The sequence below is a fragment of the Ochotona curzoniae genome, unplaced genomic scaffold, assembly GCF_017591425.1.
Source record: "Ochotona curzoniae isolate NIBS_2020 unplaced genomic scaffold, NIBS_Ocur_1.0 contig_2599, whole genome shotgun sequence".
Lineage (NCBI taxonomy): Eukaryota > Metazoa > Chordata > Mammalia > Lagomorpha > Ochotonidae > Ochotona > Ochotona curzoniae.
The window spans coordinates 11,737,938-11,751,618 of record NW_024465520.1 but is presented as its reverse complement, the minus strand read 5'-3'; positions in this window follow the sequence as shown (position 1 = coordinate 11,751,618).

Below are 13,681 nucleotides of genomic sequence, written 5' to 3'. Positions count from 1 at the left end.
GTAGTTTGACAGTTAGCATTGGCCATATCCTTCCAATGCTGCAGACACAGGAGAAAAAGAAAGTGAAGACATTGGTCCCCAATTCCTTTGTACCTAGACCCTCCCCACCCTAATCAGAGACCCACATGGGTAAGCATCCTCCTCAACTATGTAAACAATATTAAAAATTAAATATAAATTTTAAAATATATTAAAATAACTATTGACAGGGAATTTAATCATCATGAATCAAAGGTGATTTACTTCAATGCTCAGAATTAAGCTGGTTTGTAGTTTGTCATAAACATGCTTTGATAACTGCAAATTTGAAGTTCACATTTTGGAATATACACTTGTAGACCACTTACAAGTTTCAGAAATATTTCCCCATTATAATCTTTTCACTCTTGAAATTTACTTTTTTTTTTCTTTATCTCTGATGAGACAATGGAGTACAAGGCCTAGAAAATGAAACAGATAGGGGCCAGTGCTGTGACATAGCAGGTAAAGCCGATAGCCATGGCATCCCAAACAAGCGCTAGCTTGAGATTCACCTGTTCCACTTCTGATTACCACTACTGCGCCACGGAAAGTAGTGAAGACCAGTCCAACTGCTTGGACCTCTTCACCTACACAGGAGACCCGGAAGGAGTTCCTGGCTCCTGGCTTCAGCCATTGCACCTGTTCTTTTGAGCAAATTAGCAAATGGGAAACCACTCTCTCTCTTTCTGTATCTTTCAAATAAATAAAGTCTTAAATAAAAAAAAAAAAGGAAAGGTAACAAAATATGACTAGGATAGGATCTAAAATGTTTAAGCAAACTCGTACATTGAGATTTGCATTTATAAGGTGTGCAATCATACACTAGGCTGTTCTTTTCTCAGGATCTGTGACAAAGACACTCTCGTGGCACATACCAGAACTGTCTGATTCAACCACGTTGGGGCCTTCACAAGGTTGTTCCTTCAGAGAAGTTCCCAGATTTTTTTTAAAAAAGATTTATTTATTTTTATTGTAAAGTCAGATATGCAGAGAGGAGGAGAGACAGAGAGGAAGATCTTCTGTCCGATGGTTCACTCCCCAAGTGACCATGACGGCTGGAGCCAAGCCAATCCAAAGCCAGGAGCCAGGAACCTCCTCCAGGTCTCCCACATGGGTGCAGGGTCCCAAGGCTTTAGGTTGTCCTCGACTACTTTCCCAGGCCACAAGCAGGAAGCTGGAAGGGAAGCAGGGCTGCCAGGATTAGAACTGGCTATCGTCTGGGATCCCGGCGTGTGCAAGGCGAGGACTTTAATCACTATGCTATTGCACTTGGCCCCAGATATTTTCTTGATCATTCAGTTGGTTTTTAACACATATTTGTGTGTGTATGTGTGCCAGACACAGTTGGGCAATGCTGAGTAAGCCAGTCTCTACTTTCTGAATGAGTCTGTAAACTTAGCAGGCAGAATCACTAGGAAAAGCCCATTGCATGCTCCAGCTCCACTCTAGACTTTATGAATCAGAACGTTAGAGAGAGGGATGCAGTCCTTTGAGGGAGTTCCCTTCCTGCTGCTTTTAAGAACATACAGTCTGTTCAAATGAACAAATAATGAACAAACAAAATACCTCAGGAGTGTGGACATGGAGATTCAGAGATGTGGCTAGATAGAAAGCGAACACTGCACTGTGCTAAATTCCATTAAAGAGAGACTTAGCAAGCTGCGAGATACTGAGAACAGAGTTAGAGGAAGTTAAGCCCAAGGATACCAACAAAGGGGAAAGTGACATGTGTTAGTCAAGGGTTTTTTTGTTTGTTTTGTTTTTGTTTTTGTTTTTGTTTTGTTAATTATGGCAAGTAACTTTATAAAGAGAAGGGGTAATTTAGTTGACAGTTTCGGAGGAACCAGGCTGAGATGAGGCAGGCCGCATTGGCTCTGCCACTGGTGACGGAGCCCAGAAGCAGCACATGTTATGGCATGGCAGGGAGGGTGTCTGTTTGTCTGTCTGTCTCTCTATCTAGATAAAGCCATCAGGAATCAATGATGGGTTGGACACTATTGACTCATTCAATCCAATTGTTTCCTAAAGGCCATCTCCAAAAATCATAATTGAATTAAGTTTCCACCGTCTTAGTACCATTAACATAAGACTTTGGGTATTAAACTGAATACAAAATCATACTCAAACAATGGCATATATTCTTTAAATATCCAAAAATATTATTCCTTGGAATTTGAAGAAACTTGATTGTTTCTGCTTGGAGTACATCTAAAATCAAATAGAAGCAGACAAAAATAAATTTTAAAATGGATTTTCAAGTAAAATTAAGTATCTTAATAATAATAGCAGGGACTAACTGCATTTAGGACTTTTACATGTCTGAATTTTTCCTAAGGATAAAATTAGGGTTATGTACATGCACTTGGTTGCAAAGCCATTCCCTGTGGCAAATACAGTACCCATTTTTGTACAGACCCAGACCCAATTCTCTGCCACATACACACATTTTTTCCTTTTTTTTAATTTTAATTTTTCATTATTATTATTAGAGACACAAATAGTGAGTCTAAGAACTCCCATTCTCCATTCTTTGGTTCATTCTCTCAGTGTCCAGAATGGCTGGGGCCGGACTGGACTGAAGCAAAGCTCAGGAGCACAACCCGTGATGCCTGTGTGGGCAGGGACCCAACTGTATGAGCTCTGTCCTTTCACCTGGCAGGAGGCCTTGCAGGACGCTGGAGTTGAGAAGCGAGGCAGGACTCAATCCCAGACGCTCACATATGGGATGAAGGTCCCAGCCAGCAGCTCAACTTCCGTTATAAGTGATGACCAGCTCTTTTCCCACTTTCTTCCCCCCACTTCTTATGCTATCATAAAACACGGAGAGTTTTCATATTTGCTGTTGAGGCTTTGCAAAGCCAACATTCTCTCCGTGGTCAACTTTTTTTTCCCTAATATGTAATAGAATTGGTAGCTGAGTTTTTCAGTAGCTCTGGCCAGCTACATTGCACAAGTTCACAGAACTGAAATTTTCATGTTGACCTACAACCTCAGTCTGGTCATTTTCAACTGACAAGTCCAGCTGCCCTTAATCTCTGACTCACCCACCTGGCAAATAACTCCTAAATCAGTGCTTTTCAACATGGTCTTCGCATGAGAATCACTTGAACCACTTTAAAAATGTGTCTGTTTCCAATCTATACATAAAGCCAATTAAATCCGAATTTCTGAGGTGTGGACTGTGGACCGAATAGGAGCTGTGCCTTATCTTCTTCCCTTGTACACAGTAGTATAGCACTTGACATATGTCATGCAGCTAATGAGCCTATTCATTCAACACACATTTATCAAGCATTTGTGTTCTGGGAGCTTCTAAGTACTAGGAACACAGCAGAGGATAAAATAAACCGTCACTTGTTATTGACATTCTCATAGAAGGAGACAGGAGGTATCAGGTGGCCATCAAAGCTGTAAAAGATCAAAACATGGTTAGGGTAAGATGCTTACTTTCTCTTTCTTTTCTTCCTTTTTTTTTAATCAAACAAGAACTCTTCAGGAATATTTATTCATAATCACCTCAAAACAAGATAGATAAAACTTAAACTGTCCTAAATAATCCAATATGGTCATTTTATATAAAATATTATGGAGTATTGTGGGAAAAAGAGTGTGTTGTTCAGAGAAGACCTCCTTAAAAAGGAAACATATACACAGAAGATTATGGAAACTGAAAAAGAAAACCACAGGGATATTAAAGGAAGAGCTTAGCATAGAAGAGAGAAATCCCCAAAGCCAGTTCTGTGCAGTGGAAGGAATAAACAGGTGCTATGGATGAGGCCAAGGTGCGGCCAGAGACAAAACTCACAAGCTCTTTCAGTCCTGTGATAAGGCTTTTGGATTTTACTTCCTAAAAATCCAAATAATGTGTATTTTAAAAGAATCACCCTGGCTGCTATGCAACCAGTAGCCTTGTAGGCTGGAAAGAGTAGAAACAGGAAGTGAGTTAGCAGTCCAGGCAGGACATTGGTAAGCGTGGTTAGATTCCCAAGTTCAGATTAGAGCTGAGAGGCTTTGCTAATACACAGAAAACGGGGTATGGGGGAAACTGGAGAGCCGGGTGTGATGACTCTGCTTTGGTTTGAGGAACTAGAAGAATGGGATTGTGATTTACTGGTGTAGTAAAGGTTGCAGGTCAGGTAAGCTTTCAGGAGTAAGGACAGGAGCAGCTGCAAGTCAGTAAGCAGTTGCATAATATACTAAAGAAGTTAGGAGAGACAGTAGATCCTACTGCCACCATCATCTAAGAATGCTCCCAATTCTAACTCTGCATTGCAAGTACACGGTCCCTCCATGTAATGTACGGTAATTAAAGGGGCTTCATGTGTACCTTTCTGAACAAGATTGGAGGGGTTGGCATGATGACTCAATTGGCTAATTCTCCATCCCAGCTGCTCTACTTTCTTTCCAGCTCCCTGTTTGTGCACTGGAAAGGCAACCAAGGATGACTCAAGGACTTGGGACCCTGCGTCCGTGTGGGAGACCTGGAGGAAGCTCCTGGTTCCTGGCTTTGGATTGGTTCAGTTTTAGCCATTTGGGGAGTGAACCAGTAAACTCTTAATCTGTAAAATCTTCCTTTCTAATAAAAATGTATAAAACTTATTTTTAAAAAAAGAAGGAGATTGATTTCCCTAAAATCCAGAAATGAGGAATTTCCAAGTAGTGTATTTACTCATTCGCATTTTTATATTGCCAGCAGATAAAAACTGTAATCCCCGTAAACATGAGCTAATCCAAGTTCTCATTATCCAACTGTGACCTGACAATTCCATTCAGGGAAGTTGACTAAAAAGAAATGACTTTGAGGCTAAAGAAGTGAAATAGTTGACATGTATTAGTTCTGTAGGTATAAAAAAGAAAAGTGACAGGTCACACATATTATAATAGGAAAATAAAACATGGATATAGCCTAGTGTGAGTTTTTAGTAACGCAAGTTAAATCTGGCTCTAAAGCAAAAACTTGGAGTATCAGTGTTCCCATTTTTTATTGGCTTGTAGTCTATGGACTTGAGAGAAGCAGCTGTCTTATTTTCAGATGCAAAATAAATGGAAATAAGCTCTGCCAGGAAATATATGTTAAGCCAAATAAAATATTTGCATCATTCAACATTATTTATTGAATGCATTATTTTGACTTCAACACCTGCCTGGGACACCTTGGCCTGCACATTTTTACTTTCAGGAGAGTTAGCTACATGGCTTTTTTCTCCATCATCAATGTGTTGAAGTTAAGGTAATCTCTTGGTTTAGAAGTTTCACAAAGTCAACAATGCAATGTTTCTTTGGTTAAAAATAACTACTTAAATGAAATCAGTGTGTTAATAACAGAGATGAAAACAAACTATTCTTTCTTATACATTAAAGTTAAAAGCCCTGCATTTTAGCTGCACCAGCTGAGCCTTAGCTGCAGTCTTGATAGTGGAAATAAATGGACTAGACTCATTGGTGAAATGAAGCACCAAAAACAAAAACAAAAACAAAACAAAACAAAACAAAAAAACCTTGTTGGTTAACATCCTTTTTTACTTATTCCTGGATTTTGTTGAGTGCCTGCTACAAGTAGCTGTTGGACATGCAATATCTGGGCCAAACAGACATGTCCCATGCCTTTGTATAGCATGTGGAAAAAGATGTGCTACCCAGATCTACTTCAAATAAACATAGAGTACTGTGAAGAAGCACAAAGTACCATGACAAAGATCTGACCCAGAGCAGGGGAGCCAATGAAAGCTTTCCTGGGAAAGAAATGTTTGGCCCAGCTCTGATGATTAAGTAAGCACCAACTGGATTAAAAGGAGATGAGTGGCCCCTGGTGTGGTAGCCTAGTGACAAAATCCTCACCTTTTCAAACCGCTGGAATCCCATGTGGGTGCTGGTTCGTGTCCTGGCTGCTTTACTGGAAAACAGAAAGTAAGAGGGAGTGGCTGGAGATGATTTGGAAGTGTAGACCTCCAAGTGTAATTAAAGTTAGGAAAGAAAAACGAAAGTTGCTGAAGTGTTTCAATTTAGACATGATTTTTTTTTTAATTTTTGAAACTCAATCTACAGAAAAGGGATCTTTCACTTCCAGGAAGGGATTAGCTAATTCAGATTAACACTCTTACCAGGAAAACCCACAGAAGTTGGACCAAACAGTTTTAATACCTCTCGGAGTCAACATGGCAAGGAGGACTTCAGTGAACAAGAACTGTGAGCAGCAAACTCAGAGACTGGGAGAGAATTCAGAGTCACCCCCTGCCCCAAGAGGTGTCCCTGGAACGAAGCACAATTTATGACAGACAAGTAGGAATCAGGACAAAAAAAACTTAAGTTCCAGAAAGATCAAGCAGAGTGACATCAGTGTTTGGGACCCAAAGACCTACTTTGGGAGCAGAGATAAATCCCAATGAACTAACCCTCCCACAATGTTGAGCCTCTGCCTTGCAAAACCTCTCAAATCTTCTAATTAGGTTGTATTAAAGCAATCCAAGATTGGTATTAATCTTACTTTTTTCCAGAAGTAACAGTAAAATTTTTTTGAAGCAAGATAACATTCTTACAGGCTTCAAACTGTTTTCATAAGTATCCAAATCCAGTTTCTGGCACTCAATAAAAAATAACCAGGTAGGGGGCCTGACACCATGGCATAGTGGCTAAAAGTCCTCAATTTGAATGTGCCAGGATCCCATTTGTGAGCCGGTTCTAATCCCGGCAGCTCTACTTCCCATCCAGCTCCTTGCTTCTGGCCTGGGAAAGCAGTCAATGACAGCCCAAAGCCTTGGGACCCTGAACCTGCTGGGAGACCTGGAAGAAATTCCTGGCTCTTGGCTTTGGATTGGCGCAGCACCAGCCATTGCAGAGGGAAGATCTTCCTCTGTGTGTCTCCTCTCTGTGTATCTGCCTTTCCAAAAAAAATTAAATAAATGTTAAAAAAAAAAACAGGTAAATGTTCACAAATCAATGGGACAGATCAAGCATATGAAAGTCAAACTGAACTAGCTCTTAAGAAACAAATTGAAAAATAAATATGTGATGATGGTAGTTTGTTGTATTCATAAAAAGAAAAACCATGCTGTTAATAAGTGCTTCAAAAAGAAGTACTGGGCCCGGCATGATAGCATAGTGGTTAAAGTCCTTGCCTTGAATGTGCTGGATTGTAATCCAGGCATCCCCGCTTCCCATCTAGCTACATGCTCGTGGCCTGGGAATGCAGTCAAGGACAGCACAGAGCCTTGGGACCCTGCACCTGTCGGGGAGTCCTGGAGGAAGCTCCTGGCTTCGGATTGGCACAACTCCAGCCATTGCGGCCGCTTGGGGAGTAAATTGTCAGACGGAAGATCTTCCTCTCTGTCTTTCCTTCTCTCTGTATATCTGTCTTTCCAATAAAAATAAATAAATATTAAGAAAAAGGAAAAAGTACTAAAGAGAAGACAAAAGTGTTCTTTCCAGAGGAATGCCAATTAAGCATAGACAGATCAAAAGAATTAGAAAACCACTCTTTGCAACCACCAAATAATGGTTGAGGACCAGATGTCTGGTGCAGCAATTCCATGCGGACGTTCCACAACCAAATGCCTGGGCGTGGTCCTGGCCCAGATCCTGATCTAGCTTCCTGCTGATTTATAGCATGGAAGGCAGGGTTTCATCATTCAAGGATTTGAGGCACTACCAGCTACCCGGGGGACCCAGGTTAGCTTCTGCACTCGGCTCCACTTCTGTTATGACGTTTCCCCACACCGCTGGATGGAAGTTCTCACTGTGTCTGTCTCTATGCCTTTGAAACAAAGTAAAGAACAATAACATAATAATTGTTAAGTAAAGGATCATCAGTGGATACTGATGCCGATAAGTGAGAGCTGGAAAATACTTTTGTAATCTAAAAAGTGTCCCTTGCGTGTTATACATTATTAACAAAAGAGATAATCTGAAAAAATAGAAACTGACATATACCCAACTTAATTAAGCAAATGAACAACATAAAATAACAAGTAGACATTATGCACTTTCTGATATATTTTGTTAAGATTAATTATTTTCTTGGAAAGGCGGATATAGAGAGGAGGATAAACAGAGAGGAAGATCTTCCGTCCAGTGATTCACTCCCCAAGTGAGCACAACAGCTGGAGCTGTACCGATCCGGAGCCAGGAGCCTCTTCCAGGTTTCCCACATGGGTGCATAGTCCCAATGCTTTGAGCCATTCTAGACTGCTTTCCCAGGCCACAAGCAGGGAGCTGGTTGGGAAGCAGGGGCGCCGAGATTAGAACCAGTGCCCATATAGGATCCCGGCGCGTTCAAGGCAATGACTTTAACAGCTATGCTATCGTGCTGGGCCCTGCATCTTCTAATATTGACAAATAGAGAACAATCCATCCTCTATATACTGATGTTACCAAAAATATGTAATCTAAAATTAATCAGGGAGCAACGATCTACAGATTAGGACATTCTTCAAACTCTAAAAAATCTGTTACTTCCTGTAGTCTATCTTCATCCCAGTTCCTCCTCAGGCTCTTACATTCACCTTCATGAAGTTGCCCTAGCTGCGAATCTGGAGTTCTGATGCTGTCACCTTCAACATTCCTGCGGTTAGCTATCTTCTCTAGAGAGCTGTGAAGGTTTGATTTGTTTTACTTATGATGTTATCACTTTTCTTTTTTTCCTGCATTTTTACCTTTATCGACCAATTCCTCTCCTGAAAAATCTATTTTTACAATATGCCAGGTGACCTTCATGTTGAGAGAGAAGTAATAAACGCAACGGCATGTTTTCTGTTTACGCATGAATTGAACAACACAGAGGAACTAGCGGGTCACTGACAGAAATTTAGAAGATGTGCCATGATTAGTCATTGTCACCAGTCATTAGGTCATCTGTTAATTGCATAGTGATTTTCTACATAGTGGAAAGTTTTTGTACTTTGTGCAATTAGTTCATGAAATTTTAATCATATTAGATTAAGTCCATACTTACGTGTTTGTGTATGTGTATATATGTGTTATATGCATATGAAAGCATATTGAGGGCCTGGCGCAATAGTGCAGCGGTTAAAATCTTTGCCTTGCATACGCCCGAGATCCCATATGGGCGCTAGTTCTAATCCCGAAAGCCTGCTTCCCATCCAGCTTCCTGCTTGTGGCCTGGGAAAGCAGTCAAGGACGGCCCAAAGCCTTGGGACCCTGCACCCATGTGGGAGAACTGGAAGAAACTTCTGGCTCCTGGCTTTGGATCAGAGCGGCACCGACTGTTGTGGTCACTTGGGAGTGAATCACTGGATGGAAGATCTTCCTCTCTGTCTCTCCTCCTCTCTGTATATCTGACTTTCCAATAAATAAATTAATTAAATCTTAAAAAAAAAAGCATATTGAAAACAGGAGTGGGGCCGGTGAGGAGGAATGTCAGACTTCCCTTCTTCCTTTACTACCAATGCACCAGCTGCTTCCTCCTTGTGGCATGAGAAAGTAGCAATGCATAGTTTGGGTCCTTGGGCCCCTGTACATATGTAGAAAGAAGCTCCTGGCTCCTGTCTTTAGATCAATTCAGCTTTGGCCATTCTGAACATTTGGGGCATGAACCAGCATGCCTTCTCTGTATAAATCTGTCTTTCAAATAAAAGTAAATAAATATTTCAGAGTAGTGAAAAGATGAAAATTTAAAAATACAAACTTTATTTCTCAACATAGACTTTATAAAGTTCAAGATGATACCAGCCATTAGTCTATCCCTAAAGAACTGAAGTTCAGGGCCTGGCACAGTGGCCTAGTGGCTAAAAGTCCTCGCCTTGAATACGCCGGGATCCCATATGGGCACCGGTTCCAATCCCGGCAGCTCCAATTTCCATGCAGCTCCCTGCTTGTGGCCTCGGAAAGCAGTCTAAGATGGCCCAAAGCCTTGGGACCCTGCACCCATGTGGGAAACCTGGAAGAAGTTCTTGGCTCCTGGCTTTGGATTGGCTCAGCAGAGGCCATTGCGGTCACTTGGGGAGTGACTCATCGGATGGAAGATCTTCCTCTCTGTGTCTCCTCCTCTCTGTATATCTGCCTTTCCTATAAAAAATAAATAAATAAATAAAAAAGAAAACAAAAATAAACCTTAAGTTCAATACAGACTTCATGGTGTAGCAAACTAAGTCTCTATTTGAGGTGCCAATGTCCCAAATGAGTGCCAGTTCGAGTCCTGGCTACCCTGTTACTCTGCTTCTGTTCCAGCTGCCTGCTAATATCCTGGGGAGGCAATGGAGCATGGCTCAGGACGTCAGGCCCCTAACCCCTGGGGGAAACCTGTAAGAAACTCCTGGTTCCTGGTTTTGGATCAGCTCAGCTCTGACCTTTGTGGCCATCTAGAGAGTGAGCCAGCTGATGGAAGATCTTTCTCTCTTTACTTTTCTCTCTGTAACCTAATCTTTCAAATAAAATAAATAAAACTAAAAAACAAAACACAACACAACAAAACAAAAAAGACCCCTGACATTCCTGAAAATCTTGCCATGCCAGTGCAATCTTTTTCAATACTGTGAATTGAATAAAAATAGGTACCCTCTAAATAGCTCTAAAGGTTCAGAAGCCATGGGACCAGCACTGTGGCATAGTGGCTAAGTTGCCACCTGTGATGCTAGCATCCTGGTTTGGGCTGCTCTGCTTCCAACTCAGCTCCCTGCGAATGTGTCCAGGAAAGCAGCAGAATGGAGCCTGTGTGCTTGGGCACAAGCTACTGAAATGAGAGACCCACCTACAGTCACAGGCTCCTGGCTGTGGCTTAGCCCAGTCCCATCTGCTGTGGCCATTTGGGTACTGAGCCAGTAGATGGACAGTCTCTCTGTTTCTCCAACTCTCTGTAATTATACCTTTTTGAAATGTTTCTATTTTCATCAGAAATGCAGATTTACGGAGAGACAGAGAGCAAGATCTTCCATCTGTTTGTTCACTCCCCAGGTAGCCTCAATGGCTAGAGCTAAGCTGAGCTGATCTGAAGCCAGGAGCTTCTTCTAGATCTCCCATGAATTGCAGAGTGTTGAGGCCTTGGACCATTCTTCGCTGTTTTTCCAACCCAGAGGCGGAGAGCTGGATGGGACATGAAGGAGCTGGACATGAATTGGCAGCCATATGGGCTGGTGGTGCTTGAACGCAAAAGATTAGCCAGTTGAAGCATCATGCCAGCCCTGTAACTATGCCTCCCAAATAGAAGCACACATTTAAAAAAAAAAGAGAGAGAAGAAGTTTAGGAAATAAGCAGTCCGAAGGAACAAATCAGGACTATAAAATGGTTGCCTAATGATCCCCTGTTGAAATTCATGCAAAGCTGCTTGTGTTTATCAAAGGGATGAACAAGAACGTTGCCCAAGAGGAGAAGGGCTCTTGGTGGAGCTTTGCTTGTATACATCTCTGCTTGAGCTTGGTCAAACACTCTCATGACAAGCAGATGTTATTGGTCTATGACCATCCTGAGAGTCAACAGGCAGAAAGCTTCAAAGCAGGTTGTCATGCCTGTTGGCCTTGACCTCACTGCTTTGGGCTTTTATTGAATTACTTCCACTTCTTGGTAGCTACTGCTTTGATTTTGTTTTGTCCTTAGGATCACAATGATTAAGTATTGTTTCATCTTGTTATAATTACTTAAAGAAATGCTTCAGGTTCTTAATCCCACTTGTTTACAATTTGAAAACTGCTCTCCTCTGCAGCTGATTTGAGTCCCATAGTTTTGGCACCCCTTCCTTGAGCAGAAAGTTTGCTTCACTTAGCTGAACCAGCTGGTACTTCTAAGATGTTAGCTCCTGCTTCTGCTGTTAATTGTCCATCTTCCTCAATTATGGCACAAACAAGATTAATATCTCTTTTTCAAACTCACGTAGATATTTTGATGTTGTATATTTAAAAAAAATTTACTTTTATTAGAAAGACAGATGTACAGAGAGAAAAAGAAACAGAGAGAGATCTTCTATCTGTAGGTTCACTCCTCAAGTGATTGCAATGGTTGGAGCTGAGCCGATCCAGAGCCAGGAGCCAGGAGCTTCTTCTGGGTCTCCAATGTGGGAGCAGGGTCCCAAGGCTTTGGACCACTCTACTGGTTTCCTAAGCCTTTTTGCTTTCACAAACAAAGCAGAGAGCTGGAAGGGAAATGGAGCAACTGGGACACAAACAGATGCCTGATGGGTACAAGCAGAGCATTCATCCACTGGACCATTGTGTTAGGCCCCGATGCTGTACATGTTTTTAAATATGTATTTATTCTGAAGGCAGATTTAGAAGTTTTAGAGTTGGGGACAAGAGCAGCAGAGGCAAACACAGAGATATTTCAGCTGCTGCTTTATTTTTCAAATGTCTGCAATGACTAGGGCTGCTCCTGGCTAAAGGAGCCTAGAACTCCATCCATGTCTCCCGTGAGTGTCAGGGACCTAAATGCTTGGGCCATCTTCTCTTGCTTGCACAGCTTCATGAGCAAGGAGCTGGAAGAGAAATGGAGGAGCTAGCACTTGAACCAGCACCCCTGTGGCAGCAGTTAACCCGCAGTTCCACAACACTGGCCCCTGTGCTGTGGATTTTATCGTCAACATTATCTCATACCTTCTAAGCTGACTTACTTCTTTGTAAACCTTTGATATCTTTGGAGCGTTATTCCTGTAAACTTTTCAAGAAACATCAATCATCCTGTCATACTTTTCCACACAGGCTTCACGTCAACTTGACATTTTTTTTTTCCTGTTTCAATTTTAGCAGAATTCACATTGCTTTGTTAGGGGCTCTTCTCAAATCATGTCTTTTCCTTCTTGCTGCCTCAAACTAGACACAGTTCAGAAAAGCTGCAGCAACTCAGCACATGTTTATTTTGGTGCAAAAGAATTTTTGAAATCCATGCATGGTATTGTCATCATCTACATTTACCACAAATTTGTTGAAGACCGTCTTGTACTTAGATATGTATGTGAATATAGATAAAAGCTACATAGGATGTGCTTAGCACGGTGCCTAGTGGCTAAAAGTCCTCGCCTTGCACACGCCGGGATCCCATATGGGTGCCGGTTCTAATACTAGCAGCTCCACTCTCCATCCCTGCTTGTGGCCTGGGAAGGCAGTCCAGGACGGCCCAAAGCCTTGGGACCCTGCTTGGGAGACCTGGAGGAGCTTCCTGGCTCCTGGCTTTTGGATTGGCTCAGCATAGGCTGTTGCGGTCACTTGAGGAGTGAATCATTGGATAGAAAATCTTTTTCTCCATCTCTCCTCCTCTCTGTATATATGACTTTCCAGTAAAAATAAAATAAATCTTTAAAAAAAAAAAAAGGTAGAAAAAGATGAAATCCAAAGAATGTGATCCCTAACCGGAGAGAAAAAGAATACAACAGGTAGATTGGACAATAAATTTGCCACAGAGGAGTTACAGTTGAATGACTTGTGACTTTTTCGTGAACCGAGATGTGAGGCATTTTCTGAGAAGAGCAGTACAGTAGAGGATTAGTGGGTAATACTGCAAGACTTGACATGGTTGTTGCAGAAAACAAGACAGCCGGTTGGCCAAAGCAACACCATTGGGTTGCTGCCAGTGCTGCGGGCCCGGAGTCAGTGACCTCAGACTTGTCCTCAGTCTCCCTTCTGGGTTTCTTAGTCACAGACCTTAGCCACCTTGGTGCTGGCATGGCGGATGTGGGTTACTGAGCTAACCCAAGATTGGGGCTTATTCTAGACTGATGTGAGG